This window comes from Oryx dammah, unplaced genomic scaffold (genome assembly GCF_014754425.2).
Source record: "Oryx dammah isolate SB20612 unplaced genomic scaffold, SCBI_Odam_1.1 HiC_scaffold_27, whole genome shotgun sequence".
NCBI lineage: Eukaryota > Metazoa > Chordata > Mammalia > Artiodactyla > Bovidae > Oryx > Oryx dammah.
Window position 1 is genome coordinate 18,402,418 of NW_024070211.1, and position 12,680 is coordinate 18,415,097.

The following is a 12,680-nucleotide window of genomic DNA, read 5'->3' on the forward strand; positions in this document are numbered from 1 at the left end:
AAAATGAACAGTGATTTCTTAAGGGCGTAAAAATAACTAGTCAGGGAGCACATTTCCTATCTGGTTTAAGTGTTCAAGTCAGGGTCTAAAAAAGTCTTAGGTTGCATTTCATTGCTGATCTTCATGTTTCGTTTTATCTGTAGATTTTCTTGTCCTGTAGATACAGAGGAAACCCGGTCATTTGCCTTACAGGTTCCGCATTCTGGATTGTGCTGATTGAAGCCCAGTTGTGCTGCTTGACATGTTCCCTTGTTCCTCATATTTCCTGAAAAATGGTGGTTAGATCTAGAGCAGCACTATCCAGCAGCAAGGAGATGTGAGTCACATATGTAATTTGAAATTTTCAAATGGTTGCCTAAAACAATAAAAAGAAACAGATTAAATTAATTTTATAGCATTTTTCAGGATATTCTTGCGCTTGTGCTCAGTCGTGTCTGACTCTTTGGGACCTTCTGGACTGTAGCCTGCCAGGCTACTCTGTCCGTGTGATTTTTCAAGCAAGGATACTGGAGTGTGCTGTCATTTCCTCCTCCAGGGGATCTTCCTGACCCAGGGATCGAACCAGTGTCTCCTATGTCTCCTGCATTGCAGATGGATTCTTTATCCACCTAGCCATCGGGGAAGCTCTTATTCAGGACAACTGACATATAACAAACTCTACTTAGGGCTTCTCAGGTAGCTCAAAGGTAAAGAATTCGCCCGCCAATGCAGGAGACACAGGAGATGCAGGTTTGATCCCTGGGTCAGGAAGGTCCCCCGCAGAAGGAAATGGCAACCCACTCCCACACTGTTGTCTGGAAACCTTCATGAACAGAAGAGCCTAGCAGTGTACAGACCATGGGGTTCAAAACAGTCTGACACGCCTGAGCAGCAGCAAACTCTCCTTAAAGTGTACAGTTTGAAACCATCACCATGATTAAGATAGTCAACATATTTGTCATTGCCCAAAGCTTTCTCCTGGAAAGATCCCCTGGAGAAGGGATAGGCTACCCGCTCCAGTTTTCTTGGGCTTCCGTGGTGGCTCAGATGTAAAGAATCCATCTGGAATGTGGGAGATCTGGGTTTGATTCCTGGGTTGGGAAGATCCCCTGGAGGAGGGCATGGCAACCCACTCCAGTATTCTTACCTGGAGAATCCCCAGGGACAGAGGAGCCTGGAGGACATGGCTGAGCTACTAAGCACAGCACAGTACAACTTTCTCATATCCCTCGGTAATTTCTTTGTCCAAGTTTCCATATTCACAGGCAATGACTGAGCTGTTTTCTGTCTCTGTAGATTAGCTTGCATTTTCCAAGATTTTATATATAAATCAAATCATATAATATGTATTCATTTTTATCTATCTTTTTTCACTTATACTTATTTTGAGGATCATGTGTGTTAATGCATTTATCAACATTTTGTTCTTTTTTCTTGGTTATTAGTCCATTGTATGAATATACTGATATATAACAATTTCTTTATCCATTAACTTACTGATGAACATTTGAGTTGCTTCAAATTTTTAGCTCTTTGTGGACATCCCTGGTGGTTCAGGGGTTAAGAACCTGCCGACCAATACAGGGGATATGGGTTTGACCCCTGGTCTGGAAAGATCCCACATGGTTTGGAGCAACTAAGTCCACGTGCCACAACTACTGAGTCCACATGTTGTGACGACTGAAGCCTGTGTGCCTGGAGTCACACACCACAACAGGAAAAGCCACTGCCGTGAGAAGCCCATGCCCCGAAACAAAGAGGAGCCTCCACTTGCGGCAACTAGAGAAAACCCTCAAGCAGCACCGAAAACCCAGTGCAGCCAAAAATTAAATCAAATAAAAATGTAAAACGCTGTTTTAGCTACTTCAAATACAGCTGCTGTGAACTTTTGGGTACAAGTCTTTTCTAGACATACACATTCTTTTCCCTTGGCTAAATTTCTAGGAGTGGAATGACTGCATCATGTGGTGGGTGCTTGTTTAACTTTTTAAGAAATATATAGACTGTTTCCAAAGTGGCTGCACCATTTGACATTCCCATCAGCAGCAAGTCAAAATAATTTTTATATACTTCACTTAAATCAATTCATCCAAAATATCACTTCAATGTATATCCAAATTTTATTATTGAAATATTTCATTTTTCAAACTGTCTTCAAAATCCCATGTATATTTTGAATTTATTTATAGCATGTTCTAATCTAAAAAAGCCACCTTTCAGATGCTTAAAAATCATGTTATCTAATGTTTATACTGAGCTTCCCTGGTGGCTTAAACAATAAAAAATCTCACTGCAATGCAGGAGATTCGGGTTCAATCCCTGGGCCGGGAAGATCCCCTGGAGGAGGAAATGGCAACCCACTCTAATATTCTTGCCTGGGAAATCCCATGGATAGAGGAGCCTGGCGGGCTACGGTCCATGGGGTTGCAGAGTCAGATATGACTCAGCGACTAAACACAGCACAGCATAGTCAATTTATCTCTTGTCCAATTTTCTTTGGATTGTTGGGCTTTTCCTTTTAGTTTATAAGTTCTTTATATATTAGGGATGTTAACACTTTTCTGTGGTTAATTTTCACACATATTTTCTAGTTTTTATCTATCATTTTTACTTTGCTTATGATGTTGTTTGGTGTGACAAAGTTTTAAAAACTTACATATTGTCAAATTTTTCAAAATTTCCTTTTATTGCTTGAATTCTGAATGATAATTAAGTTTTCCTATAATGGAAGTTATTCATTTTTTATATCCATATGAATTTTATGTTTTATGTTCATTTAAATATCTCGTGTATTTTTAATTTATCTTGATATACTGTGAAAGAATAAATCCAGTTTGAATCTTTTTCCCATTGGCTATTAAATGATCCCAACACTATTTTTTTAAAAGTTTGTTGTTTATCCACTGATTTGAGATGCTATTTTATTGTAAACTAAATGTCTGAATAGCTTGAGTCTACTTCTGGATTTACTCTATTGATATTTTTTGTCTATTTAAAAGTCTAAACTCTGAAGCATTATAATGTTTTAATATGTGCTTATGACAGAGGATGAGATGGCTGGATGGCATCACCGACTCGATGGCTATGAGTTTGAGTGAACTCCGGGAGTTGGTGATGGACAGGGAAGCCTGGCATGCTGCGATTCATGGGGTCGCAAAAAGTCAGACACAACTGAGCGAATGAGCTGAGCTGAGCTGAGCTGAGCTGAGAGCTAGACGCATCTCCGTTTTTTGTTTTCCCAGGGCTTTCCTGATTAATTTTGTTTTTTTCTCTCAAATAACTTTATAATTAAAAAAATATCTTTTCCTATATAGTAAATATCAGGGTGGAATGTAATCCTAAATAGTTTATTTCTTGTCCTCAACAAATGGAATAAAAATTAGTAATTTTTTTAAAAAGGAGTATATATGGCTTGAAAATATACAAAAGCAGCTTTTGTGAAATTAAAAGTAGAGTTAAAAAACAATGTGTTTGTATTTTTAAAAATCAAGAAAGTAAAAATAATAAGTTTCTATAGTAATATTTTGGTTAAAAAATAAATATTAAGAAAAGCTGAAATCAGAGTGCACAGAAGTCAAGCAAATATGCTATTAGAATGCTAGGTATTTATTCACCTATAAGTTTATGATTAAAAAACAGATTTTCAGTTCAGTTCAGTTCAGTCACTCAGTCGAGTCCGACTCTTTGCGACCCCAAGAACCGCAGCATGCCAGCCCTCCCTGTCCATCACCAACTGCAGGAGTTCACTCAAACTCAGGTCCAACCATGTCATCCTCTGTCATCTCCTTCTCCTCTTGCCCTCAATTTTTCCCAGCATCAGGGTCTTTTCCAAGGAGTCAGTTCTTCGCATCAGGTGGCCAAAGTATTGGAGTTTCAGCTTCAGCATCAGTCCTTCCAATGAACACCCAGGACTGATCTCCTTTAGGATGGACTGGTTGGATCTGCTTGCAGTCCAAGGGACTCTCAAGAGTCTTCTCCAACACCACAGTTCAAAAGCATCAATTCTTCAGCACTCAGTTTTCTTTATAGTCCAACTCTCACATCCATACATGATCACTGGAAAAACCATAGCCTTGAGTAGATGGACCTTTGTTGGCAAAGTAATGTCTCTGCTTTTGAATATGCTGTCTAGTTTGGTCATAACTTTCCATCTAAAGAGTAAGCGTCTTTTAATTTCATGGCTGCAGTCACCATCTGCAGTGATTTATTTTAGATTAAAGGAAAAAGCAAAGCAAAGAAAATGATACTGAAATATTAACAATAACAGTGTGTAATATATCATTGAACTTTAAGTAATAAAAGTATGAAATTAATATAAGTAGCATCAAATAGAAATAAACAAAATAAATTAAAAAAAGAATTATTTATATTTGTAAAATTAGAATAAGTAGTAAATAAATATGAAGAACAATAACACTGGAACTATCTTTAAACAATATAGCAGCAAATTTATGTCTTATAAATTGTTTGAAATATAAGGAGAAAAATGACATAAATATGATAGAAATGGGATATTTTGATTATAAAAGTCATCCTGGAAGATAAAATAAGGAAATGTAGAAGTTGAATAATTTTCAAAGTAAAATTAAAAGGCATATTAAACATTGCACCCCCAACAGCAAGACTATATTTTTCTAAAGTATATGTAGAGCATTTTCAAGATACAATTTTATAATATTGTCTAAAAGTAACAATTAAAAAGGAAAAAATAATATAAGCTTTAGATATCTTGACAACTTGTAAACCCCAAATGATTTTCTTATTTATATTTTTATATAATCATAAAGAATATTCCTGATAAAAATGTATGGAATGCCTAAAAAATCTGGCAAGGGATCAGCAAATAAAGGTTGAAGCCTTAATATATGCTAAGTTTAGTGATACATTTTGAAATGTATATGAAGCAGACAATAATATGAGAAAAGCATATTAATAGATAACTTACCAAGGAAGAATACAACTGCTTTAAAATAGAAAAATAATCAACCTCACTTATAACTAAAGAAATGCAAACAATAATAAAGTTTTTCTGTTTGTTTTTAAGTTGCTAATGAAAAGAGCTTAATGGAAATACCCAATGCTAACAATATGATATTCTCATACCTTGTTATTGACTATGTTTTTGCACAGTGTTTTTTCGAGACAATTTGGCAATATGTATTGAGTGATAAAAGTATTCATATCTTTAATGTAATTCTCATTGAGGGAATATTTCCTAAAACATGTTGGGAAACTGGGGGATGATCATTGCACTCTTTCCTGCATTTACGTCAAGGCTGTTTTAAAAATTTCTTAAGTGGAAAAGAGATCCTAGCCAATCACTCAGGAACTGGCTCAGAGGACAGTCTGAGGTCAGTGATAAACCACAGAAAGAAAATGAGATCAGATAGTGATGAGAGAACGGTCGTTGAGAGATACGGTATGCAGAGTCCTAGGTCTAGAGCAGCCTTTGTTGTTCAGCTGCTCAGTCCTGTCTGATTTTTCGCGATCCTACTTTACAAGTGCAGTACTCCAGTCTTTACTAAGGTGAAGTTGCTCAGTCGTGTCCGACTCTTTGCAACTCCATGGACTGTAACCTACTAGGCTTCTCCGTCTATGGGATTCTCCAGGCAAGAATACTGGAGTGGATTGCCATTTCCTTCTCCAGGGGATCTTCCCGATCCAGGGATCGAACCCAGGTCTCCGGCATTGGAGGCAGACGCTTTAACCTCTGAGCCACCAGGGAAGATACAAAATACTGGAGTGAGTGGCTTCTCCCTTCTCCAGGGTATCTTCCCAACCCGGGAATCAAACCAGGGCCTCTTGCATTGCAGGCAGAGTCTTTACCAGCCGAGCTACCAGTGAAGCCCCCAGTCTTTATCTCCCAGAATTTGCTCAAACTCATGTCCATTGAGTCAATGATGCCATCCAACCCTCTTATCCTCTGTCACCCCCTTCTCCTTCTGCCCTCAATCTTTGCCATCATCAGGGTCTTTTCCAATGAGTCAACTCTTCACATCAGGTGGCCAAAGTATTGGAGCTTCAGCATCAGTCCTTCCAGTGAATATTCAGGGTTGATTTCCTTTAGGATTGACTGGTTTGATCTCCTTGCAGTCCAAGAGACCCTCAAGAGTCTTCTCCAACACCACAGCTCAAAAGCATCAGTTCTTTGGTGTTCGGCCTTCTTTATGGTCAAAGTCTCACATCCATACATGACTACTGGAAAAACCATAGCTTTGACAATATGAACTTTTGTTGACAAAGTGATGTCTGTGCTTTTTAATATGCTGTCTAGATTTGTTATAGCTTTCCTTCCAAGGAGCAAGCATCTTTTAATTTTGTGGCTGCAGTCATTGTCTGCAATGATTTTGGAGCCCAAGAAAATAAAGTCTGTCACTGTTTCCATTTTTTCCCATCTATTTGCCATTAACTGATGGCACTGAATGCTATGATCTTAGTTTTTTGAATGTTGAAGACCCCTGCTGCTGCTGCTGCTGCTAAGTCATTTCAGTCGTGTCTGACTCTGTGCGACCCCAGAGATGGCAGCCCACCAGGCTCCCCCATCCCTGGGATTCTCCAGGCAAGAGTACTGGAGTGGGTTGCCATGGCCTTCTCCGTGAAGACCCCTAGAATCACCAAAATGGACTGCTGGCCTTCCCAGAGTTTGTAGGTGGTGAAAGCGTTAGTTGCTCAGTCATATCTGACTCTTTGTGACCTCATGAACTGTAGCCTACCAGGGTCCTCTGTCCAAGGAATTCTCCAGGCAAGAGTACTAGAGTGGGTAAGTTCAGTTCAGTTCAGTTCAGTTGTTCAGTTGTGTCCAACTCTTTGCGACCCCATGGACTGCAGCACCCCAGGCCTCCGTGTCTATCACCAACTCCTGGAGTTTACTCAAACTCATGTCCACTGAGTCAGTGATGCCATCCAACCATCTCATCCTCTGTCATCCCCTTCTCCTCCTGCCTTCAATCTTTCCCAGCATCAGGGTCTTTTCAAATGAGTCAGTTCTTCGCATCAGGTGGCCACTAGAGTGGGTAGCCATTCCCTTTTCCAGGGAATCTTCCCAACCCAGGGTTTGAACCCAAATCTCCTATATTGCAGGTGGATTCTTTACTATCGGAGCCCCCAGGGAAGCCCCTGTAGGTGGTAGTCATGAGCATATGCTTTAGAGACAGGTTTGAATCTGGCTAATCAGCTGTGGGACTCTGTGTAAAGGCACTGTGCCCCAGTGTTTCCTTTCTTAAGCAGAGATTAAAAACAGTGCCTGGAGTATTGACAAATGAGATAATAATATAATTCAGAAATGCCCAGCTCCATCCCTGGCGCATTCTGATCATAAAGTATATCTTGGTTTTTATTTGTTGTGATACGTCTGCTGAAGATTTTGGAGATCTGGTCCTAGCATATTGCTAGCTGGTAGTTTGGACACATCAGTTAATCTGTCAGAGAGCTGGGCTAGATTAGATGATCTCTTAGGTCCCTCCAGCTTTAAACTCTATATATGAGACAGTTTTGTGTAACCTAGTGCCAACGAGCTTAAACTACGGGAGTCAGATACACCTAGGTATAAATAGCAGCTATGTCTATTTCTGGGCTTCCCTGATGGCTCAGGCAGTAAAGAATCTGCCTGAAATCCAGGAGACACAGGAGACACTGGTTCGACCCCTAGATTGGAAAGATCCCCTGGAGAAGGAAATGACAACCCATTCCAGCATTCTTGCCTGAAAAATCCCATGGACAGAAGAGCCTGGCGGGCTACAGTCCAAAGGGTTGCAAAGAGTTGGATATGACTGGGCAACTAAGCACATATCTATTCTAGCAATGTGATCTGGGGCATAATATTTTAGCCTTCTGTGACTCAGTTTCTCACTTGCAAAATGGGGCGAACAAGAGCACCTACCTCACAGAATTGTTGTGAATATCCTGAGAGATGTTGGATTCAAGGTGCCCAGAAGGATCGCTGGCAAAGCTAAGGGTTTGAAAGAATGTGAGTATTGTTATGGTTCTAACATGGTTCGAATCCTGCTGTCACTTTGTTTTCTTTTTGGCATTGGTAAGGACATTAGGATTATAGTAAGCATCCTGATTTCAAATATTCCATCCATTGCCCATGTGAATCTATAATTTGTGGTGGAGATTCAAATATTTTATATCTAAATTTCTAGCTACTAGGTAGGTTTAGAATTCTAAACAACCCTCATGTACTTTGATTTCTGGCTCAAAAAATAAAACTACTGTTCTTAGTGATCGTTCCAGAGGCTGAAGGATGTTAAACATCAGTGTGGTCAAGTGTAATAATCTTTAGGAAATACTACAGAATAAATGGAAATGGGTTCACGAATTAAAATGATCAGGTGGAATTCCTTTGCAGTGGGACCATGTGTTTGGAATTAGGCAGTTCTAAGGAAACTTGTAATTGATACTAACACTGCTAATAGTATAACATCATACTCTTAGCACCGAGTCATTGTTTTATGGGATGAGGTTACCTGTTTTAATACCCCATCTGCACTACACCAACATATTGCAACTAAAACACCTTTAATCTCACTCCATTTACCCTTCCCACCCTGTCCCACCCATACGTACCTCATTTGGAGCTGGCAATCCCTAAATGGCAAATGATGTGGCTACTCCTGCTCTAAAAATAGATTTGAATGATGATGAAAAAATCTGAAACACTCATGGTCTTAAAGAATTCCATTAGTGTTATTGATGTACCACATTATATACTTTAATGGGATCATTAGCCAAAGAAGAGAATAATAAATTTTTTAAAGCTGGAGCAAAGCTTAGAGGTAAACTAATCCAAATAATTTATTTTACAGATAGGAGAAATGAACCTAGGAGAGCTGAAGTGACTTTTTCCAAGTCACTCAGTGGCAGTGGGCCCTACACACATTGGTATGGATGTCTGAAGACCCTAAACTTTCCTAAAGGTCATGATGACATCATAGTGTTCTAATTATAGAAGGAGTTAAAAACTTATATGAAATTTATGAATTAATGGAATATATTGAAGGAAAAAATGTAGGGACTCTCTTTTTACATACTCTTGCCATTATTAATGAACCTCTCCAGGAAAATATCTCAAAATTGTGGAGTGATGGATATCAGCTCTAAAGCTTAGTATTGACAAGCTCACTGGAGACTGAAACCATAGGAACGTTACCACTATATCCCTTAATTCAATCCAAGGTTCTAAAATCTGATTTTCAGCTCCACTGAAAAATTAGATAGCAGAGAAGGAAGACAAAAAATTTGACTCACTGTAAGTGGTCCGAGAGAAGCAAGCATGACTGCTGACTATGACAATCTCAGTGGGAACACGACCACGGCATTTAGCTATTCACTCTTAAAACTGGGCAGAGATCTCAGAGACATCCCTGTGTAGCACATGGGTGCCAAGATCTATTCCTCTCTGCCCCCACATGCATGAGCAGCCCTATATCTTCTTGATAACATAAGTCAGTTACTTCCTGCTGCTGCTTCAGTCATGTCCGACTCTGTGCAACCCCATAGACGGCAGCCCACCAGGCTCCGCCGTCCCTGGGATTCTCCAGGCAAGAACACTAGAGTGGGTTGCCATTTCCTTCTCCAATGCATGAAAGTGAAAAGTGAAAGTGAAGTTGTTCAGTGGTGTCCGACTGTTTGCGACCCCATGGACTGCATCCTACCAGGCTCCTCCATCCATGGGATTTTCCAGGCAAGAGTACTGGAGTGGGGTGCCAGTGCCTTCTCCGCAATTACTTCCAAAGCAGAGTAAATCCTGCCTTTGACTGACTGCTGATTTCAGGACATATGGAATCAGAAGTAATTGGACACTTAACACTAATTGGCTCTCACTTACATTAAAAAAATTAGATAAACTCTTTTGAGGTCTAATTTACATAGAATTAAATGTACATGTATTAGTTTGATGAGTTTTGACTCATCACCACCACAGTCAAGAAACAGAATATTTCATGCAAGAAAGTTCCCTCATATCCATTTGATTTCAATTACGGATCCCCCACCCCCAACTCGGAAACTACTGATTTTCTACTGTCATTCTATGTCTTAAGATAAACTTTGCCTTTATGATATAATGGTGTCTGGCGTGTGGCTTCTTTTGCTCTGAAGAAAATTTTTTTTAAACTTTTTATTTTATATTGGGGCATAGCTGATTACAAACAATGCCGTGACAGTTACGTGAACAGGGAAGGATCTCAGCCATACATATATGTGTATCCATTCTCTCCCAAACTCCCCTCCCATCCAGGCTGCCATATAACATTGAGCTGAGTTCCCTGTGCTATACCATAGGTCCTTGTTGGTTATCCATTTAAAAAATAGTAGTGTGTGTTTATTCTTTAAGTCAGTGAACATTGTTAAAAGCCTCCATGTTGCTACATGTTGTAGTCATGTGTCACTTTTTGCTGCTGGGAAGTAGCTCATTATGAGGATAAACCATGATATGTTCAATTGTTTACCTGTTGATTGATATTTGGTTGTTTCTGGTTTCACTTAGGATAGATAAAGCTGCTGTGAACACATCGGTACAAGTTTTTGTGTGGACATAGGTCTTTATTTTCTTGAATATATCTATATATACACTCAAGAATTGCTGGGTCACACAATAAACACATGTTCAACTTTGTAAGAAATTTCAAACTGTTTTATGAAATGGTTGTGCCATTTTATATCCCCAGCAGAAATGTTGGAGAGTTTATGTGACTCCACTTTTTCCCCCAGATTCTTAAGGTAGAAGCTAAGATAATTGATTCTAGACATATTTTCTTTTCTAAATAAAAGCTTCTAGCTCTATATATTCCTCTCTTAAGGCTGCATTAGTTGTAGGCAACAATTTTGATAGGATCATATTCATTGTTCTTTAATTAAAATATTTTAAGAAGTCCTCTGTGATTTCATCTTTGAGACACACATTATTTAAGTGTATAGCTTAATTTCAAAATATCTGTGGATTTCCCAGGCATTTCTCTGTTATTATTTCCAAATTAATTCTGTTGCAGCCAGAGACCATAATCTACACTATTTCAATTCTTTTAAATTACTGAGGCTTATGTTATGGAGCAGTTTATGAGTATATGGTCTGTCTAAGTGGGTGAATATTCATCGGTACTCAAAAAGAATATATTCTGCATTTGTGGCATGCAGTATCCTATAAAACTCAGTTACGTTAAAATAGTTACTTTGCAGAGTTCAATACATCTTGAGCAAGGAGGGCAGCACTTTGGGCCACGGAATCTGAGAATTCAAGATTTCCAAAGGCATTGATCTGTATTCTCATCTCAAGCATCAGGGGCTCACTCCCTCCCAATCAGAGGTGTGAACTACAGCACTTTTTGGAGAGTTCAAACTCCCTGGAGCTTCACTCTCCACAGAGCTCATTCCTGGGTCTGATCTTCAGCTTTCTCCACCACTTAGCTGCAACAGGTGTTCATCCCTTAATATTCTGGGAAGGAAGCCCCCTGGCCATAATCACTAGCTGTATTTCTTTGTCTTTCTCCAGTGCATCTACAGCACTCAGCAATGACCATTTGATTCCATAATCCTGGGAGTTACTGTTTCCCCTAAAACTCTCTAATACCCGAGACACTGCAGCCCTCAGCATGTTCCCTTTCATTTGTATCTCATTCCATTCACTCCAGGTTGTTTTAACAACCACTCGGCGATAGTACCCAGGGATGATCAGCACTCTGGCTATTGCCATCCAGGGGGTGGTTTGGCTTTCAAATCCCCACTGTAGAGTCTGCAAGAAAGTGAGGGGAACAGGTCCGGATAAGAAGAGAGCCTGAACTTGAGGCAGCTGCAACCAAGGCTTTGGCCGATCCAACAGGAGGTGCTGGAATGGCTCTCTGCAATCGTCCCCCGCTGGAGGTCAATGTAAACTCCACATTGACTGGTCACTGGAAGTGGGCTGCCTGTAGGGAGGAACATATTGGGCAAATTGGCTCCCTTTGGCTAAAGGCAATGTCAAGAGGGACTCAGCTGTGGACCATTGGCTCATACTCTCAACCTTGGCCCACCCTCCTTGCTGCCAAGACCATGAACACAGTGATCTTGAAGTGGGGAGGGGTCTGGATGGCACATTAGAATCCCTACTACGTCATTCCTAACAAACCATTCCCAAATGTTGTCTGCACTTCAGAGAGGTCCTGGATGATTTCCTGCTCCTTTTCTCTGCCACCTACAAATAACCAATGAAAACAGAACATAGAGCCACGGTTTCTGCTTCTCTACCTGCAATTCCAGGTAGTGTGGTAAAGGTGAAGATTCAGGTTCCTCTTTATCTCTCTCCCAATTCTCCATCCATAAGATCACTGGCTTGACCTCTGCCGCTCCCTGATGCCCTCTGAACCTCTGCAAGAAGAGCTGCCTCATCCATCAGAGAGGGTTTTACTTGCAGAAGTGCACCTGGGCTGTGAGTTAAGCAAAGGCCAAGATGGATCCAGGGTCTCCCAGGTGGCGAGAGTGGTAAAGAACCTGCCTGCCAATGCAGGAGACATAAGAGACCTGGGTTTGATCCCTGGGTAGGGAAGATCCTCTGGAGAAGGAAATGGCAACCCAATCCAGTATTCTTACCTGGAGAATCGATTGCCAGAGGAACCTGGCATGCTACAGTTCACAGGGACACACATACGACTGAAGTAACTTAGCATGCACGTAAGATGGATCCAGAAGCATCTTTCTTTTCATGAATGTTCTTTCCTAGATAACCT

At 40.2% G+C, this 12,680-nt stretch overlaps 1 protein-coding gene across 1 annotated transcript in view; it reads left to right on the forward strand.

The window, feature by feature from the left end:
* Nucleotides 1-7,828: 7,828 nt before the first annotated feature.
* The window catches only part of PID1 (phosphotyrosine interaction domain containing 1), a 283,353-nt gene continuing 278,501 nt past the window's right edge, over nt 7,829-12,680 (forward strand). The window contains exon 1 of the mRNA XM_040228182.1: nt 7,829-7,945. The gene's annotated coding sequence lies outside the window, so the exon portion shown is untranslated. The remainder of the gene's footprint in view (nt 7,946-12,680) is intronic.